This window comes from Scyliorhinus torazame, chromosome 10 (assembly GCF_047496885.1).
Source record: "Scyliorhinus torazame isolate Kashiwa2021f chromosome 10, sScyTor2.1, whole genome shotgun sequence".
NCBI lineage: Eukaryota > Metazoa > Chordata > Chondrichthyes > Carcharhiniformes > Scyliorhinidae > Scyliorhinus > Scyliorhinus torazame.
The window spans coordinates 29273599-29290699 of NC_092716.1; the positions used below are offsets into that span (position 1 = coordinate 29273599).

The 17101-nt window shown below is 46.2% G+C and overlaps 1 protein-coding gene across 1 annotated transcript in view; it reads left to right on the top strand.

Moving 5' to 3' along the window:
• hsbp1b (heat shock factor binding protein 1b) overlaps positions 1–17101 on the top strand; it is a 32306-nt gene that overhangs the window by 4433 nt on the left and 10772 nt on the right. The gene's annotated exons all lie outside the window — the stretch shown is intronic.

Here is a 17101-nt window from a genome sequence, read left to right on the forward strand (position 1 = left end):
TTTTCTTTATTCTCAACCAGTGGTGGTTGAGGCTTATCTTAACCAGCCGAATTTCAGGGCGGCCAGTTTTATAGATTTGCGTCCCAGGGCTCCGAGGTAGTTCGTGTGTCGCAGCATGTGTAGCAGCAGTGATCAGCAACCAATTGTGTCACCCGTGTAAATAGCATGTGGGGAACGACCAGGGGGTCGCGGGAGGTATAGGAAAGAAGGGGTGAGCATACGGAACGTGGCAAAATGCATTCTTTATACCACAACCAAAGGGAAAGTAGAGAAGGTGAAACTAAGGCCTGCCAAAGGCGATGCAGAGTGTAGAGAACCATTCCAGAGCTTATGAAGTGAAGGGAACATGAGGTGCGTGTGGGCCGCTGTGGGAGAAGAATGGGTGGAATCCCTGGGTAGAGCGGGGGTTAGTGCTGTTACTCCACTACCCGAGCTTAACTGACCGGATGAATTTAGGATCCTCAGGTAGGGCGGGGATCAGTGCCGTTACTCCCTACCTGGGTGACCTAGGTGGATGGTAAGAGTTTGTAGTCATGTGGAAATTTGTCATAAAGACTGGGAGAACAGTGATCTGTTTCTCAACAAATGTGTGCCTTTAACTGACATTGGGTATTGTACCCTCGAATCAGAAGAGTAATTTTGTGTCGGGCGACATGAATTAAAACCATGTGGTAGAAGAAGAAGAAAGAAAAAGGTGGGCAGGCTCCATCAGAACTTTGGACACCTTAATACTTAGGCGGTGTCTCTTTCCCATCATCTGGACACCTCAGGGTTCTGTACCAAACAGTATTGTAAAAGCATTACCGAAACGAGAGTCAGTATCTGAATCAACAGCATCTCCCGGTTGCCAGACTCGTGTCTGCTGTTTTTGTGCCTCGGCCACGTGGGCCGTCGGATGGTCTGAATTGTCGTGCCTTACTAGTCTGCAAGAGTTGTCGCGGTGCCAAAGAGGGGCTTGTTTGTTGTGAGGTGTAGGGGCGGTGGGAGTGGAGGGCAAGTTACTGTGGTCGTGCGGTGGATGTGGCGGTGGCTGGGGGAGGGCATATAGGAGGTCAAAGCTATCTTAAGTCGTGGTTCCGGGGGCTGGGGTGACTGGAGGCAGAGAGATCGCGCCAGTGTTCAGGGATAGTAATCAAATCCAGGAGGCTCTCGCTGTCATCGGAGTCAAGTTCAAGATGAAAGTCCGTACCTGTGGGCGTAGACAAGTTCGGGTCTGTGGGCGTAGACAAGGGATAAATGCCAGCATGGCTGAGGGAGGGTTGGCGTAGGTTATCGATGGGCGGGGCGTAATCGTCTCCTATTGCCAGAAAGATGTGGTGGGAGTGGCTACATTATGATCCGTAGACTTTGAGTTGGTTGATGTGGAACCAACCAGTTTTACCGTTGAGGTACGTTATCTTGTACACGGAGGGGCTCACTTCGTCGGAAATGGCGCAGGGTCCTACAAATTTGGGGGAGAGGGAAGAACTCGGGTTGTAAAGTGAAACCATTACCTGCTGACCGACTGTGTACTCTTCGGGGTGGACGGTTTTGTCAAAGCAGGTTTTACTCTGCTTTCTAGCGCCTAATCGGACAGCTGCAGCGAGTTGTGCCGCTTTAATGTTATCTGTAACGTGCTGGACTGCTTTTTCGTGGGTGAGGGCGGTTACGGTAGGGCTTGCCAGATCGAGGGCTAATAAATATTCAATACCCTTCATGGGCTTTCCGGTCATGAGAGTGTGGGGGGCGAAACCTGTGGAACTGGAAACGGTGTTCCGAATAAACATGAGAGCAAATGGGAGGACTGTGTCCCACATGGTATTGTTCTGTTGCATCATCTTCCTAACGGTCGCTTTTAAAGTTCGATTCATTCTCTCGACAGTGCCACTGGATTGGGGGTGATATGCTATATGGAATTTCTGCCTGATCCCAAAAATTGTTAAAACATTTTGCATGACTCTGCCGGTGAAGTGGGAACCTTGGTCTGACTCAATGCTGCAGGGGAAACCCCAGCGTGTGAATATCTGTTGGGTCAAAATCTTAGAGGTGGCCTTTGCTGTGCAACCAGCACATACTTGAAACCGTTTCTGCAAGGGGGAAGGGGGCCAATGTAATCGATTTGTAAATTTGTCCAAGGGCCATTCACAGGTCGGGTGTGACGTAATTGTCCTTTCTTTGAGTAACGTTCAGGATTGTTCTGTAAGGCAATTCTCGACAGAATGGGTTACATCGCTTTTTAAATCGGGCCACCAACACAAAGGTCTTAAATGGGCAAAGGTATTGTCTATCCCCTGATGTCCATGTCCGTCATGAAATTGGTAAATGAGCTGGTTTCTGTCCTGTGTGGGGCCACATGAATTCCGTTTTTTAAAACTATGCCGTCCTGTGCAGTCAGTGTGTCCTTCCATTTATCAGAGGGGCTGGGAAGGTGCCGTCTAAAACCTGTTTGAGGATGTTGTCTGCTTTTTGGGCTTGAGATAGATCCTCAATATTGGTCTGGGAAACCTGGACTGAGTGTATCCGTTCGATTTGGGTGGCTGCCAGAAGTGACCATGGTGTGATCCTGCTTTGGCTAAGACGTCTGCCTTTATATTACCGGGTGGAGAGGAGCGATGATGGCTTCTTACTTTAATGATACCATATGTGCGATCTGAGGCTGTCTTGAGAATGTGCTTTAACAACTGGGCAGAGGGTAGGGGTTTTCCATCGGCTGAAACAAAACCTTGAGATTCCCACAAGGGCAGGAATTCTGTTAAACTGTTGCGCACATGCAGGCTGTCGGAGTTTATGTCTGCGGGAGTTGGAAAAGAGTCGGGGTGCTGAATTACATCGGCTATGGCTGCGAGTTCTGCTGCTTGTGAACCTAGGTGGCCGGGCAATTTTAAAGAGATCTCTTCTAGCGGGCGTCCCTGCGTGTCTTCAACGTAAATTCCACAACCAGTAATTCTAACTCCATTTTCGATTGTGGAAGAACCATCTGCATAAATTTTTAAAGTATCCCCTGTGGTTTGGGAATCCTGTGTCTTACTGCCTGCTCGTGGGTGTCATGACTTTGGGATAAAGGTCCTGTGTGGTGTTGGGCTGCTATGATCTGGCACTCATGAGGGGTCCCTGCATATTGGAGATTATCGGCCAGAAATGTGTGGGTTTTGGTGCGTTTTAGCGTAATATCCCTGCCTTGTAATAGTAGTGTCCAGCGAGCTGCTCTGATTTGGCTGGCTGAACCATCCTTTAATCAACGTCTAGTAATAGTTGCGTGGGGGTGTGCTCAGTCAAGATCGTGACTGGGTTCAGGCCTGTGATGTACGCAAAGTGCTGTACTGCCCAAAAGACTACAAGCAAGTTGCGTTCGCAGGCTGAGAATCCTTGCTCTACGGGGTCTAATACTCTTGAGGCATAGGCTACGGGTCCTAAGTGGTCGTGTCGTTCTTGCAAGAGCACTGCTGACAGGGTTAAGTCTGGGTCTGGAACTTGTAAAGCGGGGGCTGTGCCTAGGGTGCGTTTTAAATCGTCAATGGCGTCTGTGTGCTGTGGAAGCCATTCCCATGGTGCGTTCTTTTTAAGGAGCTCTGAGAGTGGGGCTGCCTTGGTGGCAAAACCATCCATATAATTTCTGCTATATCCTACCAAACCTAGGAATGACCGGAGTGCGGTGACATTTTGGGGTAGGGGCAATTTAACGATGGACTCGATCGTTTTTGCTCAATTTCTCTCTTCCCATGGGTGGTGATGGTGCCTAAATAAAGAACCTTTTCCTTTAAAATGTGGGCCTTTTTGGGGTTTACCTTACATCCGATTGATTGCAGTAGGCCTAGTAATTCAGATAAGAGCTCTACGTGTTCCTCTTTTGTGTCCGTTTGCAAGAGCAGATAGTCTACATATTGTATTCGGCATTCGGGTTGGTAAAATTTAGAAAGTCCGTTGGCCAGTTGTCGGTGGAAAACGGAGGGGAGTTATGGAATTCTTGTGGGAGGCATGTCCACGTGTACTGCTGCCCTTGAAACGTAAATGCAAATTTATACTGGCAGGCCCTGTCTAACTGGATGGATCAAAAGCCATTGCTGATGTCCAGCACTGTGAAATACTTTGCCTGTACTCCCTGTTTGAGCATGGTCGCGGGACTCGTAGCAACAGTGGAGGCTACTAAGGGGGTTACCTTAATAAGTTCTCGGAAGTCGATCATTAGTCGCCATGAACCATCGGGCTTTTTTACGGGCCAAATTGGGGCATTATTTGTTGAAGCTACGGGTCGAATAACTCCTTGGTCTAACAAACTGTTAATAACCTTCAAAATCTCACCTTCGGCTTGCTGTGGGAAATCATATTGCTTTTGCGGCTTTGGATCGGGACCAGAAATCGTCACTGTACCTGGGATCTTCCCACAATCGTGTTTGTGTTGTATGAACGAAGCTTTGTGATTTATGAGGACCTCTCTAATCGTCTGGTCTGCACTAATTGTTTGCGGATTAAACCAATAATCCCCTACTGAGCAAATCCTGTTTTCATAATCCCCTACTGTGATCGTAGCGGGAGCCCTAGCTGTTTTAGCCATTCGCCAGACACATTTGTTAACGAAATGTGGGTCAAACGAAAGGTTATGGGAGCTCATAAAATCAATGCCTAAAATGTGCTCTGCGGTTTGGGGTATGTCAACTGAAACAACGGGGTGTTTGCTGCTAATGTTCCCTATCTGAATGGGTACGGGAGCTGTGGCCTTTGAATCCACTCAGGGTGATGGTGTCTGTGGTGGGCCATTTGTCCTGTTGAAACATGGTGGAGGAGTTTAAAGTGGTGCGGGATCCTCCTGTGTCCCAAAGAAAATCGACTGTATGTCCCCGGACTGTGCCTGTAACTACTGGTCTGCCTGATTTGTCTCCACGTGTGTCACCGACCCAAGTTGGGGAGTCCGAACACCGTCAATCTAGGGAGTAAAATGCTAAGTTGTCTGAACGGGCACTTCATAACGTTCCTGGGTGGGGGGGTTTGGTTGTTGATATCGTTGATATTCGGGGGGTATTGTCGGCAATCGCAGGCATAATGCCCTACGTGGCCACAATTGTAACAACCTTGTGGTGCCTGTACTCTGGGGTGCTGTTCCTCATGTCACCCTCGTTTATCCATGCTGGGTCCTGGCTAGTCCTAACTGGGTGCATGTTTGCTTCTATATCGTCCTGATCTGTCCGTCGGTGTCGGGTTTGTTCCCATGCTCTCGAAAGTCATTTAAGTACCCAAACCTCATTGTGTGTGTGGTCTGCAGGGTCGTAGTTCACACAAGCCTTTTGACCTGTGTCTGTGGCATGCAAGACTAAGGTGCGGGACCATTTAGTGGTGTCCACCTCATTTAGGTGTGCACGGTTCAATTGTCCGTAGACTGCCATGAAATGAATCCATAGGCAAACCCATAGGCGACCAGCAAATGCGGTCAGGTGTTCTCCCTCCTTTTGCCTGAAGCGATTTAAATCCTTGACTGGATCTCCTTTGTTATAGCCGATGGCATCTAATATGGCTGTTTTCATTTCCTGTAGGGTTCCTCCTGCTACATTTTGGGGTCTGGCAAAGCTGACCTTACGGACTGGCTAAGGCTCATAACTATTAGTTTGACTTCCTCCCTCCCATCTAGGCCGTACACAACTATTTGCTGGCGCACCTTCTCAAAGAAGCTGTGCGGGTCTGCGGTGGTCTGGAATGGAATAATTTTCGTATAAGCATCTCTTAATTAGGTTATGGATAGTGGGGTGGTGTAAACAATATCAGGCTCCTCCTGATCTGATGTCCTGCGTTGTGTGGTAACCGGATTTATGGGGGTCGAATTGTGAGTGGGGGTGTGTGCTGCAGATGCCTTTCATTTTGGGGCGTGGGGGGCTCGATTTTGATTTCCCGTGTCCTCTACGTATCTTTGGGTGCTTTCGTTTAAGTCTTGCCAATCGGGAGCATCTTCCTCATCTAAATCCTGCCCGAAAGTGTACCTGAAGTCATTCTGTACTGAGAGTAGCGACTGTATCTTTTCTATCTTCTGTCGGCATTTAGCATGGTCAACGCTACTCTGCCTCTGTTCCTTCATCGAGTTGTGGAGCGCTCTCAAAGCTGCTTTTAAATCTGCGCATTTGCTAGTTAGCTGGGCAACCTGTTGTTCTGTTTCCTCTCTTACCAGATCTGCACGCTGTGTATCTTGGTAGGCTTTATCGTACTGGGTCTGGAAGCTACTAAGGTGAATTAGACAAGATTGATGTGCGTGTTTTACATCGGCCATTTCCTTGTCCTTATTGCTAACTGTTCCCGGAGTTGCTCAATTATCTTCTCGCTTTCATTACTGTTTCCCTCGTTCTTTTCTTCCTTCTCAATTAACTGCCTGCGGAGCGTCTTCACGACCTCCTCTGTGCCTTGCAACTGTGCCAAGCAGAATGCTATTGCCATCGGCATTCTGACTTTCCCTACATTTTTCTTGTGGACCTCGCTAAGGTTCTCCCACCAAGTCTCTTTCCTGGACCTGGCTCATCATTAGTGCAAAAATTCGACCAAAGGGGCCATCCTTTCCCCTTTCAGTATTTCCTTAACTCTTCCTCCCATATGGGGCATTGCTCTGCTCTGTTGGTCGCTGCGACCTCGGGTTCCTGTGGATTCATCAATCTTTCCATTGCTTTAGTGACCATTACTTCTCTTATCTCTTTCTCTACTTTTAATTTGGGACAGGGGAATAAGGCGGCGATTTGAACAGCGGGTATGGCTTCAGCTATTTTCCGGCTCTCAATCCCTCAATAGTTGTACATAATTCAAACGAGTTTACCTTATTCTTTCTGTTAGGTACGCATGCGGGTTAGTACACACTTCCGAAATTCGGTTATTTGGTCGATTTGGGACTTGCACTTGTGGCTCTTTTTCTCACAATTGGATTCAAAGTTTGTGGGTTCTCTCAGAGTGACAAAGTCACTTCTAATCGAGTCCCGTCAGAGGTCGCCAATAATGTTGCTCTGTTTCGGTCCCAACAGTGTCGCCAATACTGTGGGTATTTCTATTTATCTGAGTGAATCACAAGCCTTCCCTTATATCGATCAAATGACCACACAACCAGTTAGTTAGTTCAAAAGATGGTTTATTTACATATACAAGAGTTATCTCAACATGCAAACACAATATCTACTACGAGTTAAACTATACCTATCAGCTACAATAACCTATACTTAACTTCAGGGCGACCGGCACTGTGCAAATGGATAAGGCCATTATCTGGATTTCACTTGGCTGGTTCGAAGAAAGTGGCTCTGTCTCTGCTGGGCTCATCCGCCTGGTAGCAATCGTTGGTCTTGAACTTAGCTGTCTGTTCCTGTTGCAATTGGGCTGGCACAGGCCGGATCCAAAAGAGACAGAACACATGGCTGCGCTCTCTTTTATCCCTCTGGGATTTCACGCTCTTTGGGGCATTGCTACCTTGGACCCAATGGTTCGACAGGGCTCTGATCACTCTCTTCGATTTCATCCAATAAAGGGGCGGGTGCCTTGGTAGCTGGGCGGATTCTTAGCGGTCATTGACCTTGGCAGTTGTGCTTTGAGTAGGGGGAGTGGCGGCGATCAGTCTGTGGCTGCACCAGTTGCTTGATTGGAGTTCTATTGTCCTGGGAAAATGGGCCATTAAAATGTAAGTGCGCGGGGGTTTCGGTCATGTCCGGCTACCTGTGTTTTAGATACACATAGGCTGTGTATCTGTCTTGAGTCCTGGGTTTGCCATAATTCCCATGGATTGGAATTGGATTGGAATTGTTTATTGTCACGTGTACCGAGGTACAGTGAAAAGTATTTTTCTGCGAACAGCTCAACAGATCATTAAGTACATGAGAAGAAAAGGGAATAAAAGAAAATACATAATGGGGCAACAAGGTATACAATGTAACTACATAAGCACTGGCATCGGATGAAGCATACGGGGGGGTGTAGTGTTAATGAGGTCAGTCCATAAGTGGGTCATTTAGGAGTCTGGTGACAGTGGGGAAAAAGCTGTTTTTGAGTCTGTTTGTGCGTGTTCTCGGACTTCTGTATCTCCTGCCTGATGGAAGAAGTTGGAAGAGTGAGTAAGCCGGGTGGGAGGGATCTTTGATTATGCTGCCCGCTTTCCCCAGGCAGCGGGAGGTGTAGATGGAGTCAATGGATGGGAGGCAGGTTTGTGTGATGGACTGGGCGGTGTTCACGACTCTCTGAAGTTTCTTGCGGTCCTGGGCCGAGCAGTTGCCATACCAGGCTGTGATGCAGCCTGATAGGATGCTTTCTATGGTGCATCTGTAAAAGTTGGTAAGCGTCAATGTGGACATGCCGAATTTCCTTAGTTTCCTGAGGAAGTATAGGCGCTGTTGTGCTTTCTTGGTGGTAGCGTCGACGTGGGTGGAGCAGGACAGATTTTTGGAGATGTGCACCCTTAGGAATTTGAAACTGCTAACCATTTCCACCTCGGCCCCGTTGATGCTGACAGGGATGTGTACAGTACTTTGCTTCCTGAAGTCAATTACCAGCTCTTTAGTTTTGCTGGCATTGAGGGAGAGATTTTGGTCCTTTGCAGGTGGCCATCTTAGATGGTTACACTCACATTGAGCATCAATGAGCAGGTTATTTCTGGGAGAGTGCCACTTGATAGAACTGTTGATGCCCAGTCAAGGGTACACGGATGGGGAATGTTACGATCCCCCTTGATATTATAATTGTATGGGAAGATTCCCGAAAGGAACCCTGCTCAAAAGACTAACTTTTACTTTTTCTTTGCAAAACATGGAGGAACAGAGTCACGGACTGCTAAATAATTTTATCAAGGAAAAAACATTTATTAAACATGAAGAGTTGGATTATTATAAAATACCCCTTCACTCCCTCTTTAACGTAAATAGCAAAGAACAAAGAAATGTACAGCACAGGAACAGGCCCTTTGGCCCTCCAAGCCCGTGTCGACCATGCTGCCCGACTAAACTACAATCTTCTACACTTCCTGGGTCCGTATCCCTCTATTCCCATCCTATTCATGTATTTGCCAAGATGCCCCTTAAATGTCACTATCGTCCCTGCTTCCACCATCTCCTCCGTTAGCGAGTTCCAGGCACCCACTCCCCTCTGTGTAAAAAAAACTTGCCTCGTACATCTACTCTAAACCTTGCCCCACTCACCTTAAACCTATGCCCCCTAGTAATTGACCCCTCTACCCTGGGGAAAAGCCTCTGACTATCCACTCTGTCTATGCCCCTCATAATTTTGTAGACCTCTAGCAGGTCGGCCCTCAACCTCCGTCGTTCCAGTGAGAACAAACCAAGTTTGTTCAACCGGTCCTCATAGCTAATGCGCTCCATACCAGGCAACATTCTGGTAAATCTCTTCTGCACCATCTCTAAAGCCTCCACATCCTTCTGGTAGTGTGGCGACCAGAATTGAACACTATACTCCAAGTGTGGCCTAACTAAGGTTCTATACAGCTGCAACATGACTTGCCAATTCTCATACTCAATGCCCCGGCCAATGAAGGCAAGCATGCCGTATGCCTTCTTGACTACCTTCCCCACCTGTGTTGCCCCTTTCAGTGACCTGTGGACCTGTACTCTTAGATCTCTCTGACTTTCAATGCTCTTGAGGGTTCTACCATTCACTGTATATTCCCTACCTGCATTAGACCTTCCAAAATGCATTACCTCACTCACATTTGTCCGGATTAACCTCCATCTGCCATCTCTCCGCCCAAGTCTCCAAACAATCTAAATCCTGCTGTATCCTCTGACTGTCCTCATCGCTATCCGCAATTCCACCAACCTTTGTTGTCTGCGAACTTACTAATCAGACCAGTTACATGTTCCTCCAAATCATTTATATATACTACAAACAGCAAAGGTCCCAGCACTGATCCCCGCGGAACACCACTGGCCACAGCCCTCCAATTAGAAAAGCATCCTTCCATTGCTACTCTCTGCCTTCTATGACCTAGCCAGTTCTGTATCCACCTTGCCAGCTCCCCCCTGATCCCGTGTGACGTCACCTTTTGCACTAGCCTACCATGAGGGACCTTGTCAAAGGCCTTGCTGAAGTCCATATAGACAACATCCACTGCCCTACCTGCATCAATCATCTTTGTGACCTCCTCGAAAAACTCTATCAAGTTAGTGAGACACGACCTCCCCTTCACAAAACCATGCTGCCTCTCACTAATACGTCCATTTGCTTCCAAATGGGAGTAGATCCTGTCTCGAAGAATTCTCTCCAGTAATTTCCCTACCACTGAAGGCTCACCGGCCTGTAGTTCCCTGGATTATCCTTGCTACCCTTCTTAAACAGAGGAACAACATTGGCTATTCTCCAGTCCTCCTGGACATCACCTGAAGACAGTGAGGATCCAAAAAGACTTATGTCAAGGCCTCAGCAATTTCCTCTCCAGCCCCCTTCAGTATTCTGGGCTAGATCCCATCAGACCCTGGGGACTTATCTACCTTAATATTTTTTAAGATGCCCAACACCTCGTCTTTTTGGAACTCAATGTGACCCAGGCCATCTACACACCCTTCTCCAGACTGAACATCTACCAATTCCTTCTCTTTGGTGAATACTGATGCAAAGTATTCATTTAGTACCTCGCCCATTTCCTCTGGCTCCACACATAGATTCCCTTGCCTATCCTTCAGTGGGCCAACCCTTTCCCTGGCTACCCTCTTGCTTTTTATGTACGTGTAAAAAGCCTTGGGATTTTCCTTAACCCTATTTGCCAATGACTTTTTGTGACCCCTTCTAGCCCTCCTGACTCCTTGCTTAAGTTCCTTCCTACTTTCCTTATATTCCGCACAGGCTTCGTCTGTTCCCATCCTTTTAGCCCTGACAAATGCCTCCTTTTTCTTTTTGACGAGGCCTACAGTATCTCTCGTTATCCAAGGTTCCAGAAAATTGCCGTATTTGTCCTTCTCCCAGTGAGCCAGAGAAGACAGAGCCAGACGTGAGACACAGCTAAGAGTGAGTTTGGGAATTTGAATCTAGGTGGGAATTCGAAGCTGGGTGGGGAGGAAGTGCTTTTTATCCCTGGTAAGTGACTGGTAAGTAGTGTTTCTGTTTTTCTGTTTCTTTTCATTGATATATTTATTTATTTTTTCTTTGTTTTTTTTGTTGAAATTGTAGCTGTTGAAGTTAACCGAAGGTTTAAGACATGGCAGGAGATCTCAGACCCGTGTCATGCTCCTCGTGTGTGATGTGGGAGCTGAGGGACACGTCCACTGTCCCTGGCTCCTTCATGTGCAAGAAGCGTGTCCAGTTGCAGCTCCTGTTGGACCGCTTGACGGCTCTGGAGCTGCGGATGGACTCACTTTGGAGCATCCGCGATGCTGAGGACGTCGTGGATAGCACGTTTAGCGAGTTGGTCACACCGCAGGTGAAAGGTACTGAGGGAGATAGAAAATGGGTGACCAAAAGACAGAGCAACAGTAGGAAGGCAGTGCAGGTGTCCTCTGCGGTCATCTCCCTGCAAAACCGATATACCACTTTGGATACTGTTGAGGGAGATGGCTCACCAGGGGAAGGCAGCAGCAGCCAGGTTCATGGCACCGTGGCTGGCTCTGCTGCGCAGCTGGGCAGGAAGAAGAATGGCAGGGCTATAGTGATAGGGGACTCAGTTGTAAGGGGAATAGACAGGCGGTTCTGTGAACGCAATCGAGACTCCAGGATGGTATGTTGCCTCCCTGGTGCAAGGGTCAAGGATGTCTCGGAGCGGCTGCAGGACATTCTGGGGGGGGGGGGGGGGGGGGGGGGGGGGGGGAGGGGGAGAGGGTGAACAGCCAGCTGTCGTGGTGCACATAGGCACCAACGATATAGGTAAAAAACGGGACGAGGTCCTACAAGCTGAATTTAGGGAGCTAGGAGGTAAACTAAAAAGTAGGACCTCAAAGGTAGTAATCTCAAGATTGCTACCAGTGCCACGAGCTAGTCAGAGTAGGAATGGCAGGATAGAGAGGATGAATGCGTGGCTCGAGAGATGGTGCAAGAGGGAGGGATTCAAATTCCTGGGACATTGGAAACGGTTCGGGGGAGGTGGGACCAGTACAAACCGGACGATCTGCACCTGGGCAGGACTGGAACCGATGTCCTGGGGGGGTGTTTGCTGGAGCTGTTGGGGAGAGTTTAAACTGATGTGGCAGGGGGATGGGAACCGATGCAGGAAGTTGGAAGGTAGTAAAACAGGGACAGAAATAAAAGGCAGTAAGGGGGAAAGTGTAAGGCAGAGAAGCCATAGTCAAAAATCAAAAGGGCGACAGTACAAGGTACAGTGACTGAGGGGAGCTCAGTGAATAGGACCAGGAATACTAAAATAAATAAAACGGGAAGTGAAAACATTAATGGTAAGCGACGCGGCAGGTTGTTACATGAAGATATGGGTTTAACGACAATAAAAATTAGGAGAAAGGTTAAGAGGAAATATAACTTAGGAGAGGTTACTGATCGAGGTGTTAAGATTCAGAACAGAGGTAAAAAAGCCAACATAAGTGTACTTTACCTGAATGCTCGTAGTATTCGGAATAAGGTAAATGAGTTGATGGCGCAAATCATCGTGAATGACTATGATTTAGTGGCCATTACTGAAACATGGTTAAAGGATGGTCACGACTGGGAGTTAAATATCCGAGGGTATCAAAACTATTCGGAAGGACGGAGTGGATGGTAAGGGAGGTGGTGCAGCTCTGTTATTTAAGGATGACATCCGGGCAACAGTAAGGGATGACATCGGTGCTATGGAGGATAAGGTTGAATCCATTTGGGTGGAAATCAGGAATAGTAAGGCGAAAAAGTCACTGATAGGAGTAATCTATAGGCCACCAAATAGTAACATTATGGTGGGGCAGGCAATAAATAAAGAAATAACAGATGCATGTAGAAATGGTACAGCAGTTATCATGGGGGACTTTAATCTACATGTTGATTGGTTTAACCAGGTCGGTCAAGGCAGCCTTGAGGAGGAGTTTACAGAATGTATCCACGATAGTTTCCTAGAACAGTATGTAGTGGAACCTACAAGGGAACAAGCGGTCCTAGATCTGGTCCTGTGTAATGAGACAGGATTGATTCAGGATCTCATAGTTAGGGATCCTCTCGGAAGGAGCGATCACAATATGGTGGAATTTAAAATACAGATGGAGGGTGAGAAGGTAAAATCAAGCACTCGTGTTTTGTACTTAAACAAAGGAGATTACAATGGGATGAGAGAAGAACTAGCTAAGGTAGACTGGGAGCAAAGACTTTATAGTGAAACAGTTGAGGAACAGTGGAGAACCTTCCAAGTGATTTTTCACAGTGCTCAGCAAAGGTTTATACCAACAAAAAGGAAGGACGGTAAAAAGAGGGAAAATCGACCGTGGCTATCTAAGGAAATAAGGGAGAGTATCAAATTGAAGGAAAAAACATACACAGTAGCAAAGATCAGTGGGAGACTAGAGGACTGGGAAATCTTTAGGGGGCAACAGAAAGCTACTAAAAAAGCTAAAAAGAAGAGTAAGATAGATTATGAGAGTAAACGTGCTCAGAATATAAAAACAGATAGTAAAAGTTTCTAAAAATACATAAAACAAAAAAGAGTGGCTAAGGTCAATATTGGTCCTTTAGAGGATGAGAAGGGAGATTTAATAATGGGAGATGAGGAAATGGCTGAGGAACTGAACAGGTTTTTTGGGTCGGTCTTCACAGTGGAAGACACAAATAACATGCCAGTGACTGATGGAAATGAGGCTATGACAGGTGAGGACCTTGAGAGGATTGTTATCACCAAGTAGGTAGTGATGGGCAAGCTAATGGGGCTAAAGGTAGACAAGTCTCCTGGACCTGATGGAATGCATCCCAGAGTGCTAAAAGAGATGACTAGGGAAATTGCAAATGCACTAGTGATAATTTACCAAAATTCACTAGACTCTGGGGTGGTCCCGGCGGATTGGAAATGAGCAAACGTGACACCACTGTTTAAAAAAGGAGGTAGGCAAAAAGCGGGTAATTATAGGCCAGTGAGCTTAACTTTGATAGTAGGGAAGATGCTGGAATCTATCATCAAGGAAGAAATAGCGAGGCATCTGGATGGAAATTGTCCCATTAGGCAGACACAGCATGGGTTCATAAAGGGCAGGTCGTGCCTAACTAATTTAGTGGAATTTTTTGAGGACATTAACAGTGCGGTAGATAACGAGGAGCCAATGGATGTGGTATATCTGGATTTCCAGAAAGCCTTTGACAAGTTGCCACACAAAAGGTTGTTGCATAAGATAAAGATGCATGGCATTAAGGGGAAAGTAGTAGCATGGATAGAGGATTGGTTAATTAATACAAAGCAAAGAGTGGGATTAATGGGTGTTTCTCTGGTTGGCAATCAGTAGCTAGTGGTGTCCCTCAGGGATCAGTGTTTGGCCCACAACTGTTCACAATTTACATAGATGATTTGGAGTTGGGGACCAAGGGCAATGTGTCCAAGTTTGCAGACGACACTAAGATGCCCTGTTAGAATTTTATAGGTTTCTATGAGACCCCCCCCCTCAATCTTAACTCCAGCAAATATAATCCTAACTGCCTCAGTCTCTACTTGTATGTCAGTCTCGGCATCCCAGGAGTCAGTCAGGTAAACCTCTCTGCACCCCCTCAAGGGCAACATTCTTCCTTGGATAAGGAGACCAAAACTGCACACAATATTCCAGGTGTGGCCTCACCAAGGCCCTGTATAATTTCAGCAAGCCATCCCTGCTCCTGTACTCAAATCTTTTTGCTATGAAGGTCAATATCCCGTTTTCCTTCTTTACCACCTGTTGCTCCTGTATGCTTACCTTCAGTGTACGAGGACACCCAGATCTCATGGCACATTCCCCTCTCTTAATTTATAGTCATTCAGATAATCTGCCCTCCCGTATTTGCTACCAAAGTGGATAACCTCGCGTTTATCCACATTATAGTGCATCTGCCATGCATTTGCCCACTCACTCAGCTTGTCCTAATCACACCAAAGCATCTCTCTGTATCTTCCTGTCAGATCGCCCACCAGCCCAGCTTTGTGTCATCTGCAAATTTGGAGACGTTACATTCATCTCCAGCATTTTCTGTTTTTATTTCAGATTTTCAGTATCCGCAATATTTTTCTTTTTTCTCCACTTTATATAGATGTAGAATGATCGAATGTTCCAGCATAGAAATAGGCCATTCATCCCATCAAGTCTCTGCCTTTGCATTAGATACTTAGTCTCATGGTAGCCTCATCTCAACACTCTTTAATGTCCTTCCTTTTAAAGTTATCTGACGCCCTTTTCAATTAATTTATGGCCACCTCTTCAACAATGATTGGTATTATCTGTATTTGACCCACACTTGAAATTTTTTTTTTTAACCTTTGATTTCAGTGAACTTAAATTTGTGCACATTGATAGAAACAGAGTTAGGCCATTCAGTCCTTCCAACATGATTCAATTAGATCATGACTGATCTTTATCTTAACTCCCCTGTATCCTGCCATGATGCCACATTCCTCAATACCTTAACCTAACATAAATCTCTTAGTTTCAGTTTTGGAATTTTCAGTCGATCCCTTGTCTCAAAAGCTTTTTGTGAGAGAGAGTTCCACATTTCTAGTCGTCTTTGTGTGAAGACGTGCTTTCTGACATCACCCCTTAAAGGTCTGGCTCTAATATTGTTCTGCACTGCCCCACCAAAGGAAACTTTCTCTCTATTGTTACGGAGGCCTGGTCAGATCGCAACAGTGGCTAAGGTGCTGGACCAGAACCGCAACATTTTTTATTTTTAAGACTGCTGAAAGACTGATTTGCTCCAGGAGTTATTGCGTAAGAAATAGGACTTGGTTGGTTTTTACAAACAAAATTTATTAAAACTAAAGAACAACATTTAAACTTCAAACCTAACGAGAACAACTTGCATGTGTCTCTTAGCCCTAACACACAATTTTGCATTAAACAGCATGTAAAATGAACATACAACTCTTAACTCCACTTATGCAGGCAAGTAAAAATGATACTTGCATTTACAGAATATATCCTTGTTGGTAGTGCAGCTCCTTCAGATCCTTTTTCGGAAGCCTGTCTCTGTGGCAGCTTGTCATGACCTCTCCCGGCCGCTTTCCAAATCCTTCTCGCCCCACCTGTTCAAACAGAATTTGTTTTCTCTCTCTCAGCTCCGCCCAGCCTCTCAAACAATGGTTCTGTCCTGGGGTATCCAGACTTGAACTCATCATCGCTATCTGGGCTTTTGATTGCCCACTCCCGTTTATACAAAAGAACAGGGCCATGACATGAATATGGAACTAACCTACAATTTACAGTGAAAAGAGGCCATCAGACTTTGTAATAGGCTAATGGCTGGTCAGATCAGTGTCCAGGAGGACAATGGATCTGGAGTGAATCACCCCGTCGAAACATTGGTATCCTGTTTATTCTCATTAACGTGTTTAAGTCTGAATGGGACAATATAACTTAGGCCAGGTGTGGGCGTATACTGTAGAAGTCAATAATTTCCTGCTTCTGGACTGTAGTAGAAAGATTCAACAACGCTCGTTAAGGCAAAATAACAAGGCTTTATTTATGAAAAGACTGCATGCAGTAATGGCTGAAACTTGAGGTCAGAGAGCAGTTAGTACCACTGCTGATTCCTTCCCAAGTCTGCGCTTTCACAGAGAATCAGCTCAGTATTTATACATTATCATTATCAAGATTGCATGACTACAGCTTAGTCAGGAATTCGATCGGAAGTAGAAACGGAAGCAATGTCATGAAACAGGCATAACCTTGCTGATCTTCTAGGACTCTTTGTCTCATCACTCATACCATTATCTTGACCTTTGATGGAACATTAAAAGGTCGGAGGAGACTCATCCATTCCTTATCTTGTCTTATTCATACCACCCTGGGTTATGACGAGTTCGCCTTATCAGAAATTACAAAGGTCAGACATTTTGGAATAGCTTGACCTCTGATCTTATTCATGCTTTAGGTTATGCGGAGTCAGCCTTTCTTACATTGTACCAGGTAGTTTGACCAGTCTTCCCATTGACCAGTTTTCCCATCATGCCATTACTTTATTCATACAACATCACAATACCTCTGACTCAGTTTTAGCAGTTTTACCCTCAGACTGTTTACACTACTTTCCTAAC